The 9,460-nt window shown below is 44.9% G+C and overlaps 1 pseudogene; it reads right to left on the bottom strand.

Annotated features, from left to right (window-relative positions):
- Nucleotides 1-206: 206 nt before the first annotated feature.
- LOC101991558 lies at nucleotides 207-9,216 on the bottom strand (annotated as a pseudogene).
- Between the last annotated feature and the right edge of the window lie 244 nt (nucleotides 9,217-9,460).

The raw sequence follows: 9,460 nt of genomic DNA, 5'->3' as shown, positions 1-9,460 counted from the left end.
TTTGGGAAGGCCAGAACCATCAGGGATCGAGGGGAGATGATGGTCCGGGAGTGGGGTGGGGGCATTTGGTAACTGGGATGAGGGGATTGCCGTCTCCCTGCTGGGATACCCCAATCTCCTCCAGTCTGGCAGGAAAGGGGCAGTTTGCAACCCCCCAAGGGCAGGTCTGGGGCTGCTATATATTCCAGGCAGGAGACTGGAGGGGCTCACAAAGGCTTGCCCTCCAGGGACATGACAGCTACCACTTAGTTTTTCTGCCTTGGTGCTGTGGTCCTTGACCATCTCTTAGCAGTTTGCTGTCAAATTCCTGTCAGCTTCTTCTTCATGGCACCCTTGGGGCTGGCATAGATCATTTTGCTCTTAAAAGGTGTATTGTCAGGTGCCTAGAAGAAGAACACCAGGTCTTCCTTCTTTTTCTTGGTCTCTTAGGGTTGCATCGTAGAGAGCATAGCTGCGGTTCTTGTCTGGCAGCATCTTGACAAAGGTGGTGTAGGGATCTTCCACAGTCTGCTACCAGGTCACATCTCCCACCAGGATCTCCTCGCCCTCCTCCAGGAGGATGCTCTTCTTGTCTGCATTCAGGAAGAAAAGCACCACCTTCTTGCATTTCTTCACTTTTGGGGTTGAGGACTTGCGCACTTCCTTGTCTTTGAACACCCCATGACACCATCAGAGACAGTCACAACAAAGACCTTGTTTTCAGAAGCTTTCGGCACAGAACTGAGCCACCGCAGCTGCTGCTGGGATTCGCCTGAACCGCGATGTTTCTCTCACATACAACTTAATAGTTTTAGCTCACCTGCGATTGTACAGTCTGACTCCCTCGTGCTAACTCCGAGTGTGTCGTGAGGTGGATCCTAGCTTCTTTTTGTTGTAGCTTATTCATGCTCTTTCATCGAGAAAACTATTTCCACCTTGGATTGCTCTAATCATTTTGTTAAAAGTTAATTAACTGCATATTTTAATTACTATTTATTCCTGAGTAACTAATTCTTTCCAACAACTTAAGTAGAAACATCCTCAGAATTGTGAGTTCGGTATTACTTTTGAAGCGAACGGCAGCGGAATGAGATCTCAAATGCCCGCCTGTGGAATCAAAAGCCCGGCATCCTTCCGTTGCTTCATTGTCTCCTTAGAAGGAAAAAACAATCCCTGTTCTCTTAACCCATTTTTATAATATGATCTCTGTTCCCATCATCCTGCACAAGCTATTTGTCTTCAGAGGGCTGCCTGTGACCATGACATGCCTTGTATGTCTATCTGGACGCGTTCTCTTTATTGGTCAACAGCTGGGTAGTTATCCACCGGCCCAAACCTCCAATCAAAATCTTTACTGTTTGAAGAATTTAAAAAGAAATTGTAGCTGGAATAATAGAGAATCTTCACCTATCTGCCAGTAATTTGATAAAACTTAAACAAAAGAAAAATTCCCAAGCCCCAAAGCCTGACCCACAGCTCCTGCTTTAAAAAAAAAAACAACAACCTGATATTATTTTTTAATTCTCTGTCTTTCCCTTTCCTTTCTGCGGTGTGTGTGTGTGTGTGTGTGTGTGTGTGTGCGTGTGTGTGTGTACATGCACATGAGGCCAGAGGCATGGTGCTGGAAACTGAACCCAGGTCCTCTGTGGGAGCAGTATGCTCTTAATAGCTGAGCCACTTCTCCATCTGTCGTTGCAAGGAACTGAAGAAACATAACCTAAAACCAAGCCTAGCTGTATGGATTAAAAGGATGCAGAGGGACACCTGGAGAGGGAAATGCAGAGCTCAGAGCTCGCTGAGTCGTAGGCAGCAGCCTCACCTTCCTCCCTGTGTGTCACCCACTACCTTCTGTCTAAATTCTTCAACTTGAAGCACACAAGAAACTCACCTAAGTCTGTTTGCTATGTAATGGCTGTAAACGCCATGCTCCTTTCTAGAAGTCCCCGAGTATATTCAAGTCTGTAGGACCATGCTCTCCATGATCAAAAAACCTCTGATGAAGGCTTTCAAAATAAACAAGGAAAGTGTCTCAGTGAGCAGCCAAAGACCTTTTCCATGCAGAGAAAAAGGCCCTCCACATGGTGCAAGCAGCTGCACGCCCCTCTCTGTTGTTTGTTTTTCCAGGTCCGAGACCTGTCACTTACAATTCTGGGTCCAGCTCCTTCGGTTTCACATCTCTCCACGGGAGCAAATTCTTCCAGGGCATGAGCTGAGCTTGCAGTGTTTGCTGGATGCTCCTCTTCGGTGACAGGGCCTGCTGCGTTCCTTTCATCCCTGGAAGTCAGCTGATCCAAGAAACTCTGGAGAGTACCAGGAAGAAACTCCGGGTTTGTGCTCCACCTGGCCAATGACAGCCCTGTCAGAGAAGTGTCTAGTTTCTCTTTCAGAGGCTGCTCAGGAAGACAGGATTGGCCACACCCGAAATGTCCACCTGTGGCTCTGAAGGTGACCACAGGGAATCTGTGCAGCCACTGTGGAGATCAGCTACGGAGGTTCCTCAAAAGTAAAAATAGAGCTCCCATACGACCCAGCTGCGCCACTCCTGAGCGTAGGCCAGAGGCCTCAGAGTCAGCAGACCATAGGCAGATTTGCACATCCATGTTCACTGTAGCGTTATTTACAAGCGCCAAGATATGGAACCGAGATGCCCGTGGGAAGATGACTAAAGAAAATGCGGTATATATACACAAGCTTTAAAGAATGAAATAATATCATTTTCAGGAAAATGGGTGGAACCCGAGATCATGTTAAGGGAAACAAGAATGACTGGGAAAGACAATTGTCGATCTAGATTTCAATGCATGTGAGCATACAGAATATAAACATACACATACTCATTGTGAAAGCCTAGGGGGCTATTTGAGGAGAACGAGGTGAGCAGCGGGAGACGGAATTAAGGACAAGTGAGGGTTGTTACATTACCGGGTCCTCCACCAGTCCTGATATAATCCTTTGGCACTAGAAGGCAGAGAGTGTCTGCAACTTGACGGTGTCTACCAGAATTCTCAAATTATCCTCAGTTTATTCAAGTTGGGGACTATACATTATATACATTAAACCTCTGCAAGGCAAGTTGGATGCTCACTATTAAACGACATCACCCACGTTTCAACTGGAATTTCTGTAGTCAGAACGGAATGTGACTTCTGCTGAATGCTCAGTGCCAGGTTCATCACGGTTTGCTCCTCACCTGTAGAGAGTCTAGAACTATGTACCTATTAATAAAGGAAACCTGCCAGGGGAGGCAGTGGATTCAGGGAGCTTCCCTTTTTGATTCTCTGTGAGCTGTACCATAGTGTCAACAAGGCGGGTACTAAAACTGCTTATTTATTAGAATGAAGAGGGGTTCTAGCCTTTCTCCCCTTCTGTATCAAAATCTCAGTCGTTGAACTCGAATGGTTGAATGTATTTAAGATCACTATAGAACAAAGGGAAGAGGATTTATTTGCACAGGAAGTTCTAAGATAAAGGTGTTCAAACAGACGAGCACAGCACGTTTGAGTCTAAGGTGAGATGGAGCCAGACGTTCCCATGAACAAGACGATTAGGACCACAAATGACATTTATTCTATCATCTCCACCCTCTTTTCTCCTCTTTGATGAAAGTTCGCCTCAGATTCTGGGGAAGATTAGCAGCACTACAGCCCATGTTAGCTTTCTGCCACCGTGACACCCGAGAAAAACCATTTAAAAGGGGAAAAGCTCCAGTTTGTCTAAAGGCATGGGAGATTTCAGTTCATGGTCAGTTGACTCCATTGCCTTGTGCCTGTGGCTAGGCAGAATATCATGGCAACTAGAGAATGGGCCACAATGGCTTTATTTAAATCAGTGGTTCTCAACCTTCCTAATTCTGCAACCCTTTAATACAGTTTCTCATGTTGCGAGGCACCCCCCCAATCTTATTTTCATTGTTATCTTATAACTGTAATTTGCTACTGTTATTAATGGTAATATAGACATCTGTTTTCCACTGATCTTAGGTGACCACCGTGAAAGGCTTGCTCAGCCTCCCAAAGAGGTCATGACCCACAGGTTGAGAACTTCTGGTTTACGTTAGGAACATCTATGTCCCCATACGGCACTCTTTGTAACTGCTGCCCACTTTAACTTGAGTGTGTGCTTTGCTTTGGTGAACAGAATATGGTGGATGTGACGTTCTGACAGTTGGAAACTTAGACCTCAAAAAGTCTGAGCGCTTCTTCTCGGTGGTTCTCATGGTAACATGCCCGAATCACAGGCATATCCCCATGTCCTCCCTGAGCAGACCTGGGTCATCCCAGCTGCAGGACTCATAGGCCACTCACTTCCCAGCTCATGGGCCATCTTACCCCAGCCACGTGAATGAGCCTGGCCCAAATCTACTCTACTTGGGTTTCCAATACTTCTGCTAACCTGTAGGCTCACGGAAAAATAACAATGCATGTTCAAAACTTATGCTCCAAAATCATAGGTTAGCCATGGATAACTGCTTCTGAACATTATTCATGATATGAATGGGGTCAATGGGGAATAGCTCCTCCCAGGGACAATCACAATGTAAATCTCAAGTGTTCGCAGCAAATGAGGTTAAATCCGAGGCAGCAATCTGCATCAGGCAGAATCAAGGGAGTTCCAGTCTTCAGGGAATGAGAGACAGATCTATTGCAGAGCCAATGTATTAAGAGTGAAAGGTGACGTTAGGATCAGGATTATGATGTCTGTGACAGGTCTCAGAGTCAAATACGGTAAAGCCAGTCTCTCACTCTCATACCTGATACATGAGATATCTCATATCTGATATGATATATTTCATATCTCCACTGCCTTTCTGTCCCTGCACTCCTCTTGAGGTTTCTCAGCAACGTTCAGGACAGGGCCGGCATCGCTCTCCTCAGGCCCTGTTCCCACAGCACTATTCTCTAGGAAGGGACAACACACTGTTTAGTGTGACAAATTCGCCATCAGGGTGATACCACACAGCTTCGGCTTCCGCCTCATGCCTGACATGGAAGCGCCCTCAGACATCCTGAGGTCCTAGCAACCACACAGTTGAGTTCCTTCTCTGAAAAATGGTGGTTGAGGGAAGGACATTGGCCAAACTCGATGCTTCCTCTGCACGGCTTAGCAGAAATAGAAGGAAAACAAGAGTTGATTGCATTTAAGACAGATAGTCCAAGGTCCTTGTGATCACCAGTAAAGACGCTTTCTGCTGATTTGGAAACTTGGAGTTATGGGCCAAAACTTTTGGTAAATATTAACTCTCATTTTAATACTTTCCTTATTGGCCCCAGAAACGAAAGTAATATTGTGTAGATAAATCCAAAGTCACACGTGATGGGAGGCGAGGTGAAATGCAATATCAGCTTGATTATTCAAGTTGTGATCCTCTTTAGAGAAAAGAATACAAAAATCTACCTCTTGCTCAATGTTATGAGTGTAACAAGGTCATTCCTCTTTAGGAAGTTCCTAAGTCTATGATGCAATTCCAGGCCCACGAGGGAACTTTAAAGTCTTCTCTAGTCACCTAATCAGATGGAAATCCTTTCTAGATGCTTCATCTTCTCAGCCTTTTGCAAGGCAGTAGAGGTTTCCTCAGAGTTTGGAAAGGAGGGAGGAATGTGGGAATGAATTTGAAACATCCAAACCGCGTTATCAGAACACTTCACTCGTAAGGGATGTGGCTCCGGTCACTCTGTCTCCCTTGTCCTCAGTTTTTCATATGTGATAGATACATGGGCTTGGGGATGAGTCGGCATTTCCCTAATCTGTGGATAATTTTTCTAGCCCGCATAAAAGTTGGGAAATGCTGTGTAAAATTTTTGTTCCTCAGAGAGCCCTTGATGAAGATCACATGTAATAAAGCTAGACACCTACGTTAACCCAGGCTTAGCCAAAAGAGATCATGGAAACCTATTAACACCTGTTGGAAAAAATCTTTGAGACATGCAGACACAGCCAAATAAGGCTTTCTTTGGCGGTAAAGATGCCTACTTTTGCCAAAGGAGGACATGGAGGAATCATTTTGTTGATTGCCGATTCTGTCAGGCATCATCCAGGTGTTTTTATTTTTCTTGTTTACTCCTTAACAGTAACCATATGGAATAGTATTAATTTATTTTGTCAGTACCAATTTTAATAATTATGCCTTCCCACCTCCATAACCAGTTTACCTTGATGAAGAGAGCAGCAAGAAATACATAATCTCTTGGGGGTAAGTTTTGTTCTCTTGTTTTGCTTTTTGACTGGGACAAGGGCTCTTTATGTAGTCCTGGCTGATCTGGAACTTAATATGTAGACCTGGCTGGTCTTGAACACACCAAGATTGGCCAGCCTTTGCCTCCCTAGTGTTGGGATTAAAGGTGCGTGCCACCATGCCCAACAAGGCTTACTCTACAAATGTGTAAGGCTCTTTACCGGTCCTATGACGAATGGCATCTGTACTAGTGTCGCCCCAATCCTAGCGTTTCCTGTGACTGGTCCCTAGTAAATAAAACATCTTAGATGTCATGTGACCAAAGTAAAAATTTAAACCCACGACAGCATTTTAAATCTCCTTGACAACTTTCCTTGTGGTTCTTTACCTTTCTTGTCAGGGTTTTCTCCTCCACCTGGGTGTCTGCGGAGCGGTACAAACGATGCTAACGCCTCTCACCGACTCCTTCCTCGCTTATTTCTATCAGGTGTTAGCATCTGTGCCGTCAGAACGTGCCCCTAAGTGCCACTGCCCTGAAAGCTAGATGAACAGCGTTCCAGGTCTGTCTGTCCTTCCTCATGAATCTTCTCTCTCCACAGGGTGATCTTACGAAACAGAATTAGTCATGTCCTCCACCCCCACCTCCATGCTAGGGATTAAACCCCAGGCAGGCACTCTATGCTGAGCTACACTCCATAAAGCAAGCCCTTTTCACTTTTCCTATTTTAGATGTGACAGTGGCAGTGTTGGTTGGTGCTCCTCGGTGCTGCCCGGACTAGCCTTGAGCTCCTAGGTCGAGGGATCTTCCTCTCTCAGCCTCCTGGGCATCTGGGTCTCCAGGTGTAACCATTGTCTGGCTTTATTCTCCTTAACGTTGCCTGATGATTTCATGTATCACTAAAAATGAAATGGAAATACAACCTCTGGCCCTGATGAGACCCCTGTCTTCACCTACATCTTGGCTCATGCCTGCTTCCATTGGTTTTCTTTCTGATCAGCAACAATCCAGGCTCTTTCCTAAACTGTGTACCCGCTTTGTTCTCTGCCTCACCCCCAGCTTTTCCTGTCAGTCTCTCCTCAAATGTCACCTCCCCAGAGGCCCTCCCTGACCAGGCTGTGAAGAACACTTTTACCTTGTGCAGGAAGTACCGTGACCCTTTGTCCGTTTATTTGTAAAAGCGGCTGCTCTCTGTCTGCCTGGTTAATTTCTTTTCTTTTTGGTTTGTTTTGTTCAAATGAGTATCCCTAATCCAATGTCTATTACAGTGCCTGGCCGGATAGATATTTCTAGAGTTGCTGTGGTGTGAATGTGTTGCCTGTACAATCTAGGGGTTGCTGATGTGGTACAGACAGGGGGTGGAGCCTTCAAGGGTGCTTAGGGCACAATGGCTGCTCACTGGTTTAAAATGGAGAAGACTTCACACAGGCTTAGTCTGTTTAAACTCCTGCTTCCTTGTGAGGAAGACCCTGATTGGACAAGGAATGCTGGCAGCTCCCAGAATAGTAAGAACATAATACTATTCTTTATAGCTTAGCTATTTGCAGATATTTTATTGTAATAGCACAAACAAACTTAATTAATTAATGAAAGAAAAGGTTTTTTTTTTTTTGTTTTTGTTTTTGTTTTTGGATCTCTCTTTGCTTTCTTGCCGTTTCTGACTAATGCTCATTTTAAGAACAAACCCAGGTAAAGACAAAAGCAGTGTTCTCAAGCAGATCTCAAGCACATGGACGCAGACACACCTTGGATGAAAATTTAATTTGCAAAAAACAAAAAGGACGTTCTAAATAGCTAAGGAAGTTTGTCAAATACATTTGCTCACAGACTGCGGGACTTAGGAAAGAAAAATTGGTTACGCGCTAGAAGTGGGGGCTTCAGGGGGAAAACAGAAACAGAAAGTATACATGATTCAATACAGACCTTGTGAAATGCTTGCTGTGTTGCTCATGACTGCAAAGGCCACCACCTATAGTGGCTTCCCTCCTCACACGTGTACCCTGACTAAGGGGAAAGGAAGGGCTGAAGTGGCCTCTTCCCTGAGGCCCTCTTGGAAAACACCTGTGTGTTACAAACCAAGATGGTATTTACAAGGTGAGATTGCTAAATTGAAGCTGAGTGAAATGTTTCTAAAAGTTGCGGAGCTGGCAAGGAGTAATGGAACCAGGGATCAGGAGGGTCCTATCTTTGAAGTCCTGGCTCCATCTAGTGGCCAATGAGTCCAGATTTCTAGACCAATCCTTTCCCCTGCAAAGGTGCCTCTCAAAAGTCTGCTTGTTTCAGAATTTTAGCAAGGAGCTTGTACAAAAGCTGTTTTGTGTAAATTCTTGTTGGCTCACAGCCATCTGTAATGAGGTCTGGTGCCCTCGACTGTCCTGCAGGCATATATTGTATACATAATAAATAAATAAATATTTAAAAAAAACCCACTTCGGTAGACCTTGACTGTGGTTCCCCCCCCCCCCCCCCCCAATGCTAGGCTCTTTGTTTCGAAGATGTCAAAAATATCCAAGTACCATTGATCGCAATTCACTTTGATTTTACAATATAAAACAGTCCGTTTAATACCGTTTATTAATTTAAAAGCAAGGGAGGTGCAGGGAGTGATCAGACAAACAGAACTGACTTCCAAAGAGATCCTTGAATCCTAAAATCAGTTAAAGACAGAAGCATCTAGAATGCATGGTTTTAAGATAGCGATGACCTATTCACACACCAAACCGATAGAACAAGAATTTATTGAACTTGATCATCATCAAAAAAGTTTAAAAATACAGGCTTCAGAGGAAAAAACCCCATCTATTTCTTGTTGAGTGTTTGCAGTCAGGGAAACAGGTCCAGGGCCCATTTTTCTCTTGCCTGTGCTACAAGCACCTGCCAGGTTTAGTCGATTAAACTCCTGATTTGTTGTTTCTAGAGCTGGGCTGGACTCACTGAGGTGGCTCTGCCGCTGTTCTTCCCTGGGCGCCATCAGGTAGTCTTCACCCTGGGGCTGGTTAGTAAGGGTCTCTGCACTTCCTTGGAACTTTCTCCAGTAGCAATCAAGGTTTGTGTGCTTGAAGCTCATCCCGAGAAAGGCTCAGGCTTGCACTCAGGTCCCAAACACCCAGTGTAGTCTCTGGCTAACAAAGAATTCCATTAGCATCAACCTGTGTCTTAGTGTCCAACAATCAACAGAGCTATTAGATGCTGGGAACAGAACCCAGGTCCTCTACAAGAACAAATAGTGCTCTTCACCACTGAGTTGTCTCTCCAGCCCCCTTAAGTTTTATTTTTGACAAAGGCAATGGCTTTCTTGGTTGCTATGATAA

This window comes from Microtus ochrogaster, chromosome 18, assembly GCF_000317375.1.
Source record: "Microtus ochrogaster isolate Prairie Vole_2 chromosome 18, MicOch1.0, whole genome shotgun sequence".
Lineage (NCBI taxonomy): Eukaryota > Metazoa > Chordata > Mammalia > Rodentia > Cricetidae > Microtus > Microtus ochrogaster.
The sequence above is the reverse complement of the archived record's forward strand: the minus strand, read 5'-3'. Positions and strand labels throughout refer to the sequence as shown.